General features: G+C 36.8%; 1 protein-coding gene across 4 annotated transcripts in view; it reads left to right on the forward strand.

Annotated features, from left to right (window-relative positions):
* Nucleotides 1–14768, forward strand: part of ROBO1 (roundabout guidance receptor 1) — a 715278-nt gene that overhangs the window by 424467 nt on the left and 276043 nt on the right. The gene's annotated exons all lie outside the window — the stretch shown is intronic.

Below are 14768 nucleotides of genomic sequence, written 5' to 3' on the forward strand. Positions count from 1 at the left end.
AAGGCATCCTTACCACAGTGATAAAATCCTAACTATTTTGATTATATTTTTTCATCTTTTTTGCTTTGAAAAGTCTTAAGGAGTAAACCTGGTAAGCAGAGATTATATTAGTTTCTAAAGATAAGCTTTTTTTCTCCTTCCTTACCTTCTATGAAATGAAAACTATTTGTTGTATTTGTCTATTCATGGGAATAGACTTCAAAGTTAAGTTTGTAAATTTGATAAATAAAATCATGCAAAAGTCATGAAGTACTTGTTAAGAACAATCAAGTTAGAGGCTCTATATGGCAGTTTGTTTTGATACACCCATATTTCAGTGTGTGTCAGAATTTAGAAATTATTTAGGGTATAGATAACTCATACTAGATTAGTCTTGTATTAAGGTCCAACATAGTTCAGAGTAGGCAACTGAAGCTTTATAGTAATAGAATTTTATAAGAAGGAAATAAATCTTACTTGATTATTTTAGTCTATCCTGAACATAAAAATATATTGCTCTTAATAAATTGAAGTTGTCAGAGTTTACTATATAGTAAGGAATGTTTCTTAAAGATGAGGTTTCTTTCTTCTTGGGTGTACTTGTGTTCTAACTGTGGAGCTAGGTTAATTATTGGATCCTTAAGTCCCAAACTCAAATTCATTGTCCTAAGATAAAAACATCTCTTTTTTCCTTCCAAAATCTTTTATCTTGCTTCACATTCCTTCTCTGAGATAGCTGAAAGGATGTACTTGTTCTTCTAGATCACCAACTGCCTTATTTTATATTCACAATACCTAGTTATGTAGTTTGAAATAGATTCATCCTTGCATAATGTACAAATATAGGTCTATTGGGTTTTGGTAATTGGTTGGTTTTTTTGTTTTGTTTTGTTTTTTTTTTTTTTTTTTTTCTGTAGCATATTCATCCTTCTCATGAAGAGCCAATAGTTTTGACAATTTTCAGCAACTCCTTTTAGACAGGCCTTTAATCCTCTACTACTGCCTGTCTCCCTCATTACAAGTACAAGTTTAGGCATGCTATAGAAGAGGGGAATGTTTTCTCTGAGAAAACATTCAGCCTTAAAGAAAAAATGAAGTTTCTTTAAGTGTCATTAAAATAAGAAAGCTTATATATAATTAGAAGTAAAAAAAGGTGTAACTCTCATGTGTGCATTTAAACAGCTTTTTACAATTTGGGAAGCTTCAGATACAGGAATGCTGTTTACAAAATGTATTTTCTGCTCCATTAGAATAGAAAATGCCGTTTTTAAAAGCTATAATGACAAGCAGTTCATTACCCCTCACATCCACATTTCTTGAGCATTTTTGTTTCATTCCTTCTATATCTGTTAGAGACACCAACTGGAGCATTGCTATGGTAATGCTACAGTTTCCTTAGGAAATGCCACTCTTTCCCCTGAATCCACATCCTCTCTTATTGCCCTACCTTGCTTGATTCTGCTCAGTGTGAGCACAAGGCCACACTGCTCTGATTTCTTCTCTTTCCCTGAAGGAAATGCATGTCCAACAGCAGAAAACTGAATTAATTAAAATTTAGCGTAGAGTACTGGTTACAGAGCAGTATTGCTCTTGCCTTTTGTATGATCAGCGGGAAATGCCAGGAGCTGCCTTTTTGTTTGTTTGTGTGTGTGTGTGCATATGTCTCTTCAGGTTGTGGTTTGGTAGAAAGCAGACTATTTTTCAGGTAAAGATAGTTGACTTCACACACACACACACACACACACAAAGTCTGGAATTTAGTTTTATAAGGTGATTGATGAAAGTAACAGTGTACTATTTTGAGTTGTTTATAGCTCTTCTTAGAGTATAGCGAGAGGTTTCTACATTTTTTGGATTAAGATCCTATGTAAATGCAGAAAAAATCCTTGTACCTGGCTCTGTATACCCACTCTAATTAATTTTAAGACGTAAAGATGGGGATGATTCCCCACTGGTTCCATCCTATCGGACTGATCCTCTAAGAATAGCTTCATGGTGGGTGACAGGGGCTTGCAGTTTGCAGTTCAGCATCCATCCTCAAGGGAAGACCAAAGATGGACTTATTTTCTAATGACAGGTAGTAGCAGAAAGGACTTTTTAGAGCTTTGTGTCATTGCTATTTTACATATTGTGTTTTCTCCATATGTATGTATTGTTTGGTCAGATTTAGATCTTATGAGCAGGCTAAGGTCTTGCTGCCTTCTTTTACCTGAGCATAACTCCATACTCACCTCCAGGAGCCTGTCAGGTGTCCTGTGGATTCTTTGAGAAAAGTTTTCCCTTCTAACGCAGTAACAAAGAGAGGGAAAATGCTCTTGAAGATACATTTGCTGTGCCAGTGTGGGCATAGTAACAACCAGTGCATCTTGTGTAATTAAAGCAGCAACTGTGTGACTCAGATTTTGTGCTAGGCAGGTGGAATGCTTTGTTGTGGGTAATTAAATTATAATTCTTCTGCTCTTAATTCTTGACCGTTTTCCAAGGAGTTTTCCGACCATGTGCATCACCTGTGATAAGACCAACCTTGTCTTTGTTTGGCTTATGCATTCCTTTTTACATGACTAACAGTTAAGATTATCAGAGTGTCTGTCCTCTCTGAAGATGAGTGTTCTGTGTTAAACATCTGCCTCCACTTCAAAGAAAAGGATTCAACTACTGCCTCTTTCACTTGAATTTCTTACTGGAGAGATAAAGTATGACAGTGGGATAGACTTGGACTTTTCGGAATGTTCTAAATATTTCTGAGAATTAAAAGTGCATCTTTGAGCTCCTTGCCACCAAAAGGACTGTTTAAGATTATTTCTACAGCCTTTCTTAATCAGTAAACCAACAGTGAGGAAGAGAGTAATCCTGGGAATATGTATTTTTAAAGTACGTGCAATTTCTCGTACAGTAGAATAATGTTTATTTGTTGAACTTAAACAGATGGATGCCATTTAATAGCTAATAAAATTTCTGCATAAATACAAAATTGACTTTGTTCCTAATGCATTTAGCTATTCTGTCAAATTCTAGTCTGATGAGGAGCGTCTGAGGCAGCTAGAGGTGTTTAGTCTGAAGAAAAGGAGGCTCAGGAGGGATCTCATCACTCACAACTACCTGATAGGAGGCTGTAGCCAGGTGGAGATTGGTCTCTTCTCTTAGATAGGAAGTGGCAGGACAAGAAGAAACAGCCTCAAGCTGGGTCAGGGCAGGTTTAGACTGGGTATTAGGAAAAGTTTCTTTGCAGAAAGGGTGGTCAGGCATTGGAACAAGCTGCTCAGGGTAGAGTCACCATGGCTGGAGGTGTGTGAAAGATGTGCGTATGTGGCATTTGGCGACACGGTTTAGTGGTGGACTTGGTAGTGCTAGTTGGACTTCATGTTCTTAAAGCTCTTTTTCAACCTAGATGATTCTGTGATTGCGTTAGGAGCGTCAGCAGCTGTGACTTCCAATTTTAAATGTTATGTCGGTGAGAAGACAGCACTGTGTGTTGTCAGTTCCTACACAAAAGCAGAGTTGCACAAGGACTTTGACACAGGAAAGCCATCAGGTCTGAGCTTTTCACCTGGGAAGGGCAGCTGTCCCAGGTGGGGTTTTGTGAGTCCGTGTCTACCACAGTTTGTAAACCTGCGGCACAAATGGCAGAGCAGACTCTGCCGTTTACAGGAGCTGCTTTTATGCGATGTGTGTGAAAAAGTGTCTTGTCTTGGAAAGTCAAATAGACTTCTTAATGTACTTCTCTTTTGTTTATATTGAGTTTTTAAGTGGCTTTTTGTAAACCCCATCACTGTGCTGCTGCTGCCAAAGTGACTAATAGATCTATTGACACCATCTGTCTGAGGAATCCACAGCCGCTCTTTCCAAGTCTGGTTTGGTTTTCAATAGAAAAGCATTCTTTACAGGAGGAACTATTTCTGTGTTCCTCTTTTCTCTTTTGCTCTCATTCCCCTCCCAAGGATCCTTAGTGGTGATTCATACTGGAATTTCCCCCAATTTCTCTTTCCTTTTGCACATCCAGTAAATTTCTCTGTTGATTCTCCAGTATTGTATGATTTGTTGGCAAGTTTTATCACAGTATAGAAGCTGTAGGGCAATCTGGACAGAAATAAAACATGAATAGCTCATTTTGCAGATAATTCTTTTAAATTGTTTTGTTCTTTTGGAAACTATTTGATGTATATAGATAATGTTTTTACAACTGAACTGATGGTTTGTTAACCAGATTTAATGGAGTGTCTTCTGAAATACTTCTGCTTCGTGGCAGAGAAACCAATTTTGCAAAGGGGAGTTAAATTGTACTTAAGACTTAGAATATCCATTTCTTTAAAAATTATTTTAGTTGAGTAGTATAAGGATGTGGGAGGGGAGGAAAGCACACGTGGTTGACATAAAGTGTTCCAGTCGTATCCACCACTGCTCACTCTTGCCAGTTATGGTTGGCAGAAGCATCATGGTGCTCGAAGCAAATGATGTTCTTAATGGTGGTGATTTAGAGGGACATGTATACACATTTTTATTAAAATGTATATTTCTGTGAAGATGATGTTCTGAAGCATGGTGGTGCTTTAGCCTGTGGTTCACTGAGCCCTTCACCAATATCTGTGAAGTGAAAATAATATAGGGCCAGTCTCCAGAGCAACAGTGATCACTTGTGCTTGCTGAAAGTTCTAGCAGGTCAAAGCAAAATTTATGGTTTGTGAGTGAGGACCTAGTCAAGACAGGAGAGTGGTTCTGTCATCAGTTAATCTAAGGAGTTTTATTAAAAAGGTGAGGGGGGTGTGCAAAAAAGGCAAAAAAAAAGAAAAAGTAGCAAGTTAGGTAAAGTTGGGCCAACTGTGGGCAATGGCAGTGAGATAATGATGCCGTTGGGAGCACTAGAGATTATGGGAAGGGGAACTAACTTCTCTCAGGTAATGACTTTAGGTTTAATTGTTTCGTAGTGAACAAGTTTCTTGTGTTTGGTTGATGTGTGGTTCTTACTTTCATAATGTTTAACTTGGGTTAATATTAGACAATCTGAGTCTTCAGGTTAGGAAGTCAATATTGCAGGTACTTTCTCAATTGAAGTGAGCCACCTGACCCATGTAATTTAATGGTAGTGAGAAATCTAAGTTCATCTGCTGACCAATTTTCCAAGACTGTGATTTTTTGTTAACAAAAATCCAAGTATAAAAAGAATTTAGTAGTACTGTGCTCAGCTCTATTCCAGAAGTATGTTCTAACCCTATGAATGGCACTTGCAGTAAATTATTTGAAAATAGCTGTTGTTTGAGTCTATTGAGTTCAAGAATCACAGAGAAAGAACTAAACTATAAATGGTTTTTAGGGTTCCTGCACTGCTCTTCCTCATGATGATGCTACCATATCCCAAAATTCTTGTTCTCTGGTTCTGGAGAATTGGTTGACTTGCTATTTCTGTAGGAGTTCATGGGATTCCTTCATTTTGCTAGGTTTGAAGGACAGGGGAAAGCGACTATACTCTAAATTTAGCTAAATTTACTCATTTATGGCACTAAAATTTGCTATTGGACATGATGATGGGAGCAAAATGACACTACAGATGTCTCTGTAGTTCAGTCTTCCATCTTTTCCCCTTATTTGTTTAAGCAGACATTTTATTTTGGACATTTTAATGAAAGAAATGTATGGGTCACATCTCTCGGGCACTGCATTTGGTTCTGCAGACCTGGACAGGTCCTATAACAATTATTTTGGAAGCACTGTGGGAAGGACAAGAAAAATGGTGGGTTTTGAAAATATAAAGATTTGGTATAGCAAATAAAAACCTTTTTCCTCAGGTAACTTACAAGTCTGTATCATGAAGGAGCTGTTTTGTCGGGGAAAAAAATCTTATTTTGGTTAATAGAAGAGTATTTTTTTATTTTTAGTTTCATATTCAGTTGTTTAGAAGTAGTTTCAAGAATACTCCTACTTTTTAAAAATGGCTTTGTGTTGTTCAGTCATGTGCTAGGATGACCCTGCTTGGTCAAGCAGGGAGCTTGGTCCAGGTGACCCACTCTGGTCCCTTCCAACCTGACCCATTCTAGGATTCTTTCAGTACTATATAGGTTTTTATGAAGGATGCATAACAATTTGGCAAGTTCAACCACATTCCCTTTTCAAACTTTTTATCTTCAGTTTTTTTCTCCGTCATGAAATGGTGCCTTGAACATGCAAGACAGAAAAAACTCCTGTCATCTGGATGCAGCAATTTGTCAACCTTAGAAATAGAAAAGGAGCATGTATAAGGAACATATAGGATTTTTTTAAAGGATTCCCTGTTGTGAGTATGTCTGCATGAAGAAATCTTTCATCTTGAGAACAATACCTAACTTACAATGCCATCCTATCATATTTTGATTGAAAGCTCAACTTAAAAACGTATTTACTTGGAGGAAATGAGCCAGCCAGCTTTATTGTTATAACTACGTTATGTTTTATTCTGGTAATGTGTACCTTTTATGATTTATAGAAATCTATAAGTTGTATGGCTTACTATTTAATTTAGAGTAGTTTCTGGTGAACATGTGCAGTCATATTGTCTGCAAAATTTCTTAAGGAGTTTTTTTTTTTTTTTATTATTTTTACTAATCACTTATTTGGAGAGGGATACTAATTACTTCAAATTTTTAACAATTTCTATATTCAGTTGCCGGAATTTACCTTTTCCTTCTTCCCCTTGCATGAAATAACGCTTAGGAGTAGATGGCTTTTTCCAGGACTGTGAAACTCTGATTCCTCTGGGTTGTTGTCTTTAGTAGTGCACTGTCTTATCTACGTTGGAAGCAATGCACTATTAGCAATGCACCACTTACCACTACAGTTCTGTCTAACCCTGAAGACTTTTTTTCACCAGTAGTTATTAATAGAGTTCTGTCTCAGTGGAGAAGCCAGCATGCTGCAGGGTGAGTGATAGGTATTTATAAGGAATAAATACTTAAGAGGGGGTGGGAGGGAGTAGTATATTAGTGAAGGAGAGCAGGTAAATTGTTGCATAGAGAGGGGACTATAATGAGCAATATTAATGAGCATGCAAGGCTTTAGGCATTTGCATTTCCAGCAGTGTTTTGTGGAGATGGCCTCTTCAGCATTACTTGTCTTTTTACTTCTTGTCCCCTGCTAATTCATTCTTGTCATTGTGAGAGCTTTTAACATAAAAGTAACTTTTTTTAGTAATTCATTCTGGGCTTTGTGACAGCATTAACAGGAAAATGGGGACTTTCTTCCTCCTGAAGTATGCCAAAAAAAGGCTTTTTTCAAGGTCGGGGGTGATCTCTGCTATGGCTTGATGATACATGCTTATATGAGTATTCTCTTTTCTCTTAAGCATCAAAGATATTTACTTAAACTAGGATGGAAGATATTTTTTGGATCTGTTGTTTTGATTCAGAATAGTGATTTCAAGTTTGTGTTTTGCTTTGGAGTTGGATTTGTGAGTATAAAAGAGGAAAAGTATATAGTCTGTATTGGCTCACCAAATTTCTGTGATTTCTCATGAAAGAAAATAATCTAGTTAAGGTGTGTAATTAATTGAGGCTGAAGAACTGCAGTTCTGTTTTAGGTTTTTTTGTGTATGTTTTTTGGTTTTGCGGGTTTGGTTTTTTGTTTGGTTTTTTGTTCGTTACAGGTGGAATTTTAAAGTATTATCAGCTGATATTTTATCAAGGTCAAGCAAAGAAAGATCTCTTGTATTTAGTAAATGAGGAATAGAAAACTGAATTTCATATCCCAGTTTCCTCGAGCCAGTCTAGTCTAAAGATGGGAACTATTAAGCTATAAGAAGGATGGGATGAGGTGCTTGAAATAGTATGCTGCATGTGTATTTAAGCAAACTCTTAAGGTACAGCTACCCTGTTTAATTGTTTACTTGATTGCTTCCAGTCACCATCACACAGTATTTGTGTTCTTAGAGCTGGAAACTTGTATGAATGTTGGTTAATGCTGACTGAGGTAACCCATTTGATTTGGTGTGCATGTGAGCATACTCCTAACAGGTAGAGTTCTATGGTCAAGGGATAAAAAAAAAAACAAACCAACAAACAAATAAAACCTCTTGACTCTCTTTTCTAAGCAATGTATTAAATTTTCAATTTTTCAAATCACCTTTATGGATTTAGGCACTCAAATGCCATTGAAATGCTCTGGGTCTTAGTGCCTTTTTATTGCCTAAATCTGTAAATGGATGATCTCAGGATAGGCCTGCAAGTGTATTTATTTTTATTTCTAGTTCTGTTAATGTAATGACAAAGGTACAGACAATAGTGACAATGACTTTCATTGCTAGGAACATACTTGTATAGGGTCTGTTGCATTTTTGATACTGAGTGCACACTGAGACCTTTAGAGAAGGCTCTACATGTACTACATGAAACATTCAGTGTGTAAAATATGTATAGAATGGCAGCTTATAGAATGGGTATTATCTAGTATGTTTAGCTTGTGTCATTAGAAGAAAAGAGTGTTAAATAAATGCTGTGGCTTTTTTTCAGTTTCAGAGTGCTTTAGTCTGTGATATTGAAAAAAAGTCCTTGATTTTTTTTAAATAATTTTTTTGTACCTGATTGAAACCTCATCTTCTCTCTGCTGTGTTTTTCAAAGTAACTTAGGAATTCTTGTTTGCTTCAACATATTATCCCATGCTCTCAATTTATGTCCAGTTAAGACGTTCTTCCATTTACAAGGTTTTAGCAGTTCAGCATTTGTGCAGAAGTCGGTCTCTGTTCATATAAATAATACAAGGTGAAAGCTCCGGGAGCTGGGCTTTAACCTGATCCCCTGTGCCTTTCTTCATCAGTTAACAGATGACTTTCTGGAGATTTACAAGTACAAACATTAAACTTTTTTTCTCTCATAATGCTGCATGGTCAATTAAGAACTAATACAACAACTAGATGAAAAATGATCCTGTTTATGCAAGAGAGACTCAGAGGTTTTATTTTCATTCTTAAAGCTTTATATCCTGACTTACATTTGAGAAGTTTTCATCTTTGGCTCAGATCAAAGTTTTCTGTCTTTTTAAACAGAATTCTGTGTTGAGTGGGCTTCTATAACATTGTTGCTAATTCATCAGCATTTTTAATTAAAAAAAAAATTAACAATGGTATGGTGCCTTGTTATTTTTGGAAAGCCTGTTTAATATGCCAAATATCTTTGCATGGAAAATAAAGCTACATAACAAAGCCGTTGTGAAATCGTAATGTTGGCTTGTAAGAACAGTTTGATTGCACTGATTTTTGTGACATCGTTTGATTTTTACAGACAATTGAACGCTAATACTAAAAGAAAAAGAACTCATAACATGTTTACTGTTCAACAGTTAGGCTTTGTGAGTCTGTGCTGTCAGGTCAGCTGTTTCTGTGGGGACGTTTTGCTTTCTGGATATTCTGAAAAGTGCTTCTTGATCCTTTTAGTGTCATGGCATTGATTAAATGGCACTAAAACTGGCACTGAAGTGAAGAAGAGAGAAGAGAAGAAGAAAAAAACTTGTGATCATTTTGATTAGATTAGATAACAGACTGTTTTCAGCTTTTGGTTTAGTTTCGTTACTTATAACAGCATTTAAACAGTGCTATGCAGATTTTAGTCATCAGCACGTTCCAGGAGCCCCAGGATTGCCTGTGCTCTACTGTGTTGTCCCTCCAAGAGAATATTGGGGTGGTTGAAGTTCCCCATGAGAGTCTTCTTGTCGGTCTCTTTTCTGGAGTTGAAATAAACACCCATGTTAAAGGTAGGATGCAGAAAGGACTTGGATAACTGAATTGAAACACTGTCTACAGGTGCTGTTCTGAAACCTCCATCATCTGTTTCCCAGTCCCAGGGAAGCCTGAATGGTGCCAGATAAATTCCCCCCTCCACTTCCCAGCTTTCTGTGCACTTCTCCATGCCTGCTACTCTCCCTGTTGTCTGTCTCAGACCTACTTCATAAACAAGTCATAATTGTTTTCTTCTAAAATTGTTTTTTTAAGTACTTTATGTAAAATTGATCAATAGCCCTTGGAGCAGAAACTTCTCGATTTGCTGCACTTCTGTGACTGCTGATACAAATGGCCCTCCCACCACCTTTCTCATTTTTTTTCTCTGAAATAAGTTTTCTTGTCTGGTTTTAAAAGAAAGGGCATAAACATCCTGAACACACCTGAAGTCTGTGAACTGCTCGTTCCAGGTGGAAGGAAGTGACTAATTTACCATTACTAAAGTGGCAAGGCATGAAAAAACAGGAGATTTGATTTTTGGCTTGGTTAGGCAGCTTCACACCAGGTAGGCTAATTCTGCATAATTTTCTGCTTAGAATGTTAAAAAAATATTATTTCATATTGAGTCATTTTGTCTTTCCTCTGCATTCTGTAGGGATTATATGTACCTAATAGAAAATTCTCAATTTTTATTCATTTATATATATATATAATGTATTTTTTTTAAAATACTGTTGAATGAAAGAAGTTGGTGTTTATATATAAACAGGGTTATCATTAGAGGACATGGCTTCTCATCACATCACTCTTGAGCTGAAAGAAGGACATTTGGTTCAATGGGACACAGTCTTTTCTGAGAGCTCTGAGCTCTCCCTGAAGCCCAATGGTAAAAGATGGGATTTGGGCTGAAGTATTCTGGAGAGCTTTCTCTTGCCTTCTTCTAAGTCTTATGCACTAGTTTCTTCTTTTTTTTAAATTAGATTATAATTTTCAAAGTTGATAAATTAACTCAGTTGCTGGTTTGATGGTAATGTTGCTCTGTGATGATGGTGTGCTGTGTTGGCAGACGGATGCAAATAAAGACTTCCAAGCCTTTCCCCCGTGTTTCCTTCTTAACAGTCATGATGCTGAGCTGCACTTGTGAAAAATCAACTACAGTTGAATCTGTCCTGTGTATCTTGACTACTTATAATTTAATTCTGTTTATAAAATCCCGTAGCTGTTCCAGTGTGGTGCTCCCAATGCAGATATGCCAGGTTATAAATATTTGCAGCAACCACGAAATTATAGAAGAATTCCAGAGTAGAAATCCTGTGTAATGTGGAGAGGACTGACAATTTGCAGTACAATCTCTTACAAAAAGACTCGTTCATTTTTAATAGACCATTTTTTAGCACTGCTTAGCTTTTTTCCTTAATCAAAACACTGGGGGAGAATTTCCTGTTTATTTAAAGTAAGAATTTAAAAGAAGGGCAGATTAATTGTCATTAAAAGTTCGTTTAAACTGATCTATGTGCCATAATGCCTACTAATTAGTCATATGATGGTGTATTAGAAAAATAAAAAGATTGATATTAGGGCTTTACCTGTAGAGGAGGAACAACTGATGCCCGTTAATCAATTTAAACCTCTAACCATGCGTTTAATTCTCAGTCTTTACATTGGGTACTGGTGAGCAGCTGTGAGCCTCAAGGCCTAGTGGTTCTGTCTAATTAGTCCCACTGAAGGCTTTCAGCCTATTCAGGAAGCCTTAATTTAGGGTTTTGTTTCAAACAGCTCTTTACATAAAGTGGAAAAGTCTGTATACTGGTTGCCTTTTAGCATTTAGAAACTATGCTGTGCTTATGATACAAACCCAGTAGTTTAGCCTTGAAAACCCTATTGTAGAAAGAAGGGTGCTTAAAACTGTGGATAGTCCTTTGCAAGGATGAAAACAAACAGAACATTTAGTTCCTTTTACCTGCCTCTCAAATCATGTTTGATGGTCTGCCTGAGCTGTACCAGAGCTGGATGTAGCAACTTGAGCAGTGTAAGTTGTAGTGAGATTTATGTTGCATGTTGGCAGTAGAGGTCTCATCCAACTTCCACCTTGCAGGAGGGACTCAGTAAGCTCTGCATGGAGTAACCATGGGAGGAGGGAGAGAGGGAGGCAGGACATGGAGGTGGGAATTAAAAGTAGTCCACTTTGCATTTTCCTCTCCAATTTATTACAGCTTAGTGAACAGGTAGTTTCCCTGCATAGTAGAAGTACTACCATGATCCTGAGCAGTAGAAGCTGAGATACTTGTACATGAGATGAAATTTCTTTTTTTATATGAATATAAGAAGCTTTTTTTTTCATCAGCATTTCTACATCCTTGTAAAATACGGTTTAATTTCTTGAAAGGGAAACTCTTATAATATAATCGTACCTTAGAGTCTTACAGGCTAGAGAATAGTAGCTTTTCTCAGCTGATGGAGCATTCTTAGTAGAATTGTCTGAATCTAGCTGCCTATTTTTATAGGTAGCTGCTGCTATTTTTCCAATTGCTTCTCTGTGCGGAGGTATTTTAACTTGTGAAATAAGCCATGGGCAGAGAAGTAATGACTTCTACTAGAACTACTACTAAAGTGGGGGTTTTTTGTTTATTTTTGTTTGTTTGGGTTTTTTTGGTTTTCCAGTTTGTTTGGGTTTTTTGTTTGTTTTTTATTTTTAAAAGATGGATAATATTTCTAGGTGCACAACTTCCTCTAAGGTTTATTAATTCCTGGCAATAACCTATTTTTCTTTGGTGGTTGAACCCCCTCTCCTGTCACAGTGATTGCTGCTAGAAGTAATAATAAAAATAATGATTCCTTTCCCTTGTTTTCAAACAGCTATTCTCCTTAATAATTTTGAAGGCTTCACCATCATTTGCACTTATATGTGTAAACCACACAAACTTCTGCCTGCTTGCCCACGGTGATGTTGTATTATGCATTATAATCTTCTCAAATTGTACAGTTCTGCTCTTCTAATTTTCACTTGCTGGTTTTTTTATATTTCTTGGGCAGGTCTGCAGAGCTCTTGAGGTCTGTGTCTCTTCCCTTGCTTGGTTTTGATATTCATCTGTGCTTTTGACTCAGCCTCATGGTTGTGTAGCACCGTGTCTTTCTCTTATGTCTCCTTTCTCCTTCCTTTTTCCATTTTTGACGTCTGAATATTGATCTCTCTTTCTCTCTAAGCACTGATCCTTTCACCAAAACCCTTTATAGTAGTAATTAAAAAGCTAGTTGTTAAGCTAGCTATTAAAAAATAATTATAAATTAATTAAAATAATGAAAAATAGATGACTGACTTTTTTCATTTGATCAAATAATTGAATATTTAACTTTTTCTCATACTGCTAATAATGTTCTTCATTCCTCAAGTCTTATCAACAAACATAAGCTACTGCCATTTTTGAACTTTTATTTCTATTATAAGCTTCAGTAGGCAGTTGACAGCATTTTTGTTTATCTGTAAAGTTCTCACACTTAGCATGCTATGTGAGGTATAAACATTGTCTTCATTAATGTTCTGGATATGTCAGAATTTTCTTTTAAGGTTTAAAATTGACTGAGGTGGGCTGCATTCCTCTAGGGATTTGTTACTAATCCTTAAAAAGGCCATTTCAAATATTTTGTTTTCTTTAAAGTATGAATGACTTTAGACAATTATCCTTAAAATTGTGGTTCAGTACTTTGTCTCAAAGCAGTCAAAAACTTGCTGAAAAATGGTGCTGTTTAAATATCTTCCTTGAGTGTGCCTATCATATTGGACATCTCAAAAGCTTTCTTTTACATGTTTTAATACATTTCAGTCTGCTGGATGCTTAGGCTATTAGCCACAGATTTTTCTGAAGAATTCAGTATGAATATTTAGGAAAATAATCTGTTAACATCGCTTTTTACTGTTTCTTTTATCAGAACAACTTGATAAGGTGTGCTTTTTCTCCTGCTAATTTTATGTAGAGAGATGTTAAATATAGTTTTAATTCTTTGAGCTTTTTCTTTATTCACAGATTGTGTTGTAGTGTAAAATGAGACAGAAACAACTAAAAGACATGTTGCTGACTGTATTCTATATATAGATATATATGCATTTAACTGTCTATGTAGTGTAGAATCTTCTATCAAGAAGCCATGCTGTTGAGAAAATTTAGAGGATAGTTCAGCAATCTTTTAGAGACTGTAAAGTAAAAATGAAAGCCCTTTGTGCTTTTCTCAGTTCCATTTACACCCACATGTTTCATTTGGGGGTGTCAAACTGGGAGCTGGGGCAGTGCCTCTCACAGCAGGTCCCGTGGCCTTTCCTTTCACTCTTCCTGTGGATAACATTCAGCTTGTTGGCTGAAACTGTGAGATCATGGAGAAACTTCAGTGAGCTTCTTGTTTGGACTTCTCCACCGTGTAAAAGGGTGATGTTTCCTACTAAAATCACTTCAAAGTAGCTCTTTATGGGTCTTACTTTGGTTTTGGGATAACTGAGAGCTTTTGCAGTGTGCATTAGTAGAGGAGGAGTTTAGGAGAGCTGAGCAATTCCCTCATGACTTTGTTTCTTGGCATCTCCCAGAGAGCTTTTCTTGTAACAGGATTCAGAGCTCAAAGTGTGAGGACTCTGGGTGCATAAGTGTAGGTTATCGAGATGACTTAAGGTTTATGTAGGAGTAAATACACAAGCCTGGGAACTGGAACTTCTCTAGGCCCTGTTTTTAGCCACTGTATAATACGAAAGTTTCATTGTGAGTGCGTTCAGGTTGTGGTACCATTTTCACTACAACCAGAACTAAAATCCGGTTGGGAAGGTATAGGAGTGGCAGAGATGTTGGTTGATGTTTTCAATAATTTTTCACAAGGTTTTCAGCAGCTGTGCTCTGGGAAATCAGACCACAAGATGATAATGGTTATCCATCAGAGAAGAAAACTCAGTGCATGGTAGTCTTCTGGGCACATGCTTTCATACATTTAAAGATGTCCTGGGATGTGCCTTTCCATGTGTGATGCCACACACCTGCAGTTGGATTCAATGTTAGCAGTGTAAAGCTATGCTTTATGCCAAGGCGTAAGTAGAAACAGTTGTAAAACAAATTGGGCATGTGCAAGATCTCTGATTTT

The sequence above is a fragment of the Pipra filicauda genome, unplaced genomic scaffold, assembly GCF_003945595.2.
Source record: "Pipra filicauda isolate LSUMZ 115617 unplaced genomic scaffold, ASM394559v2 scaffold59_size3379749_pilon, whole genome shotgun sequence".
NCBI classification, from domain to species: Eukaryota; Metazoa; Chordata; class Aves; order Passeriformes; family Pipridae; genus Pipra; species Pipra filicauda.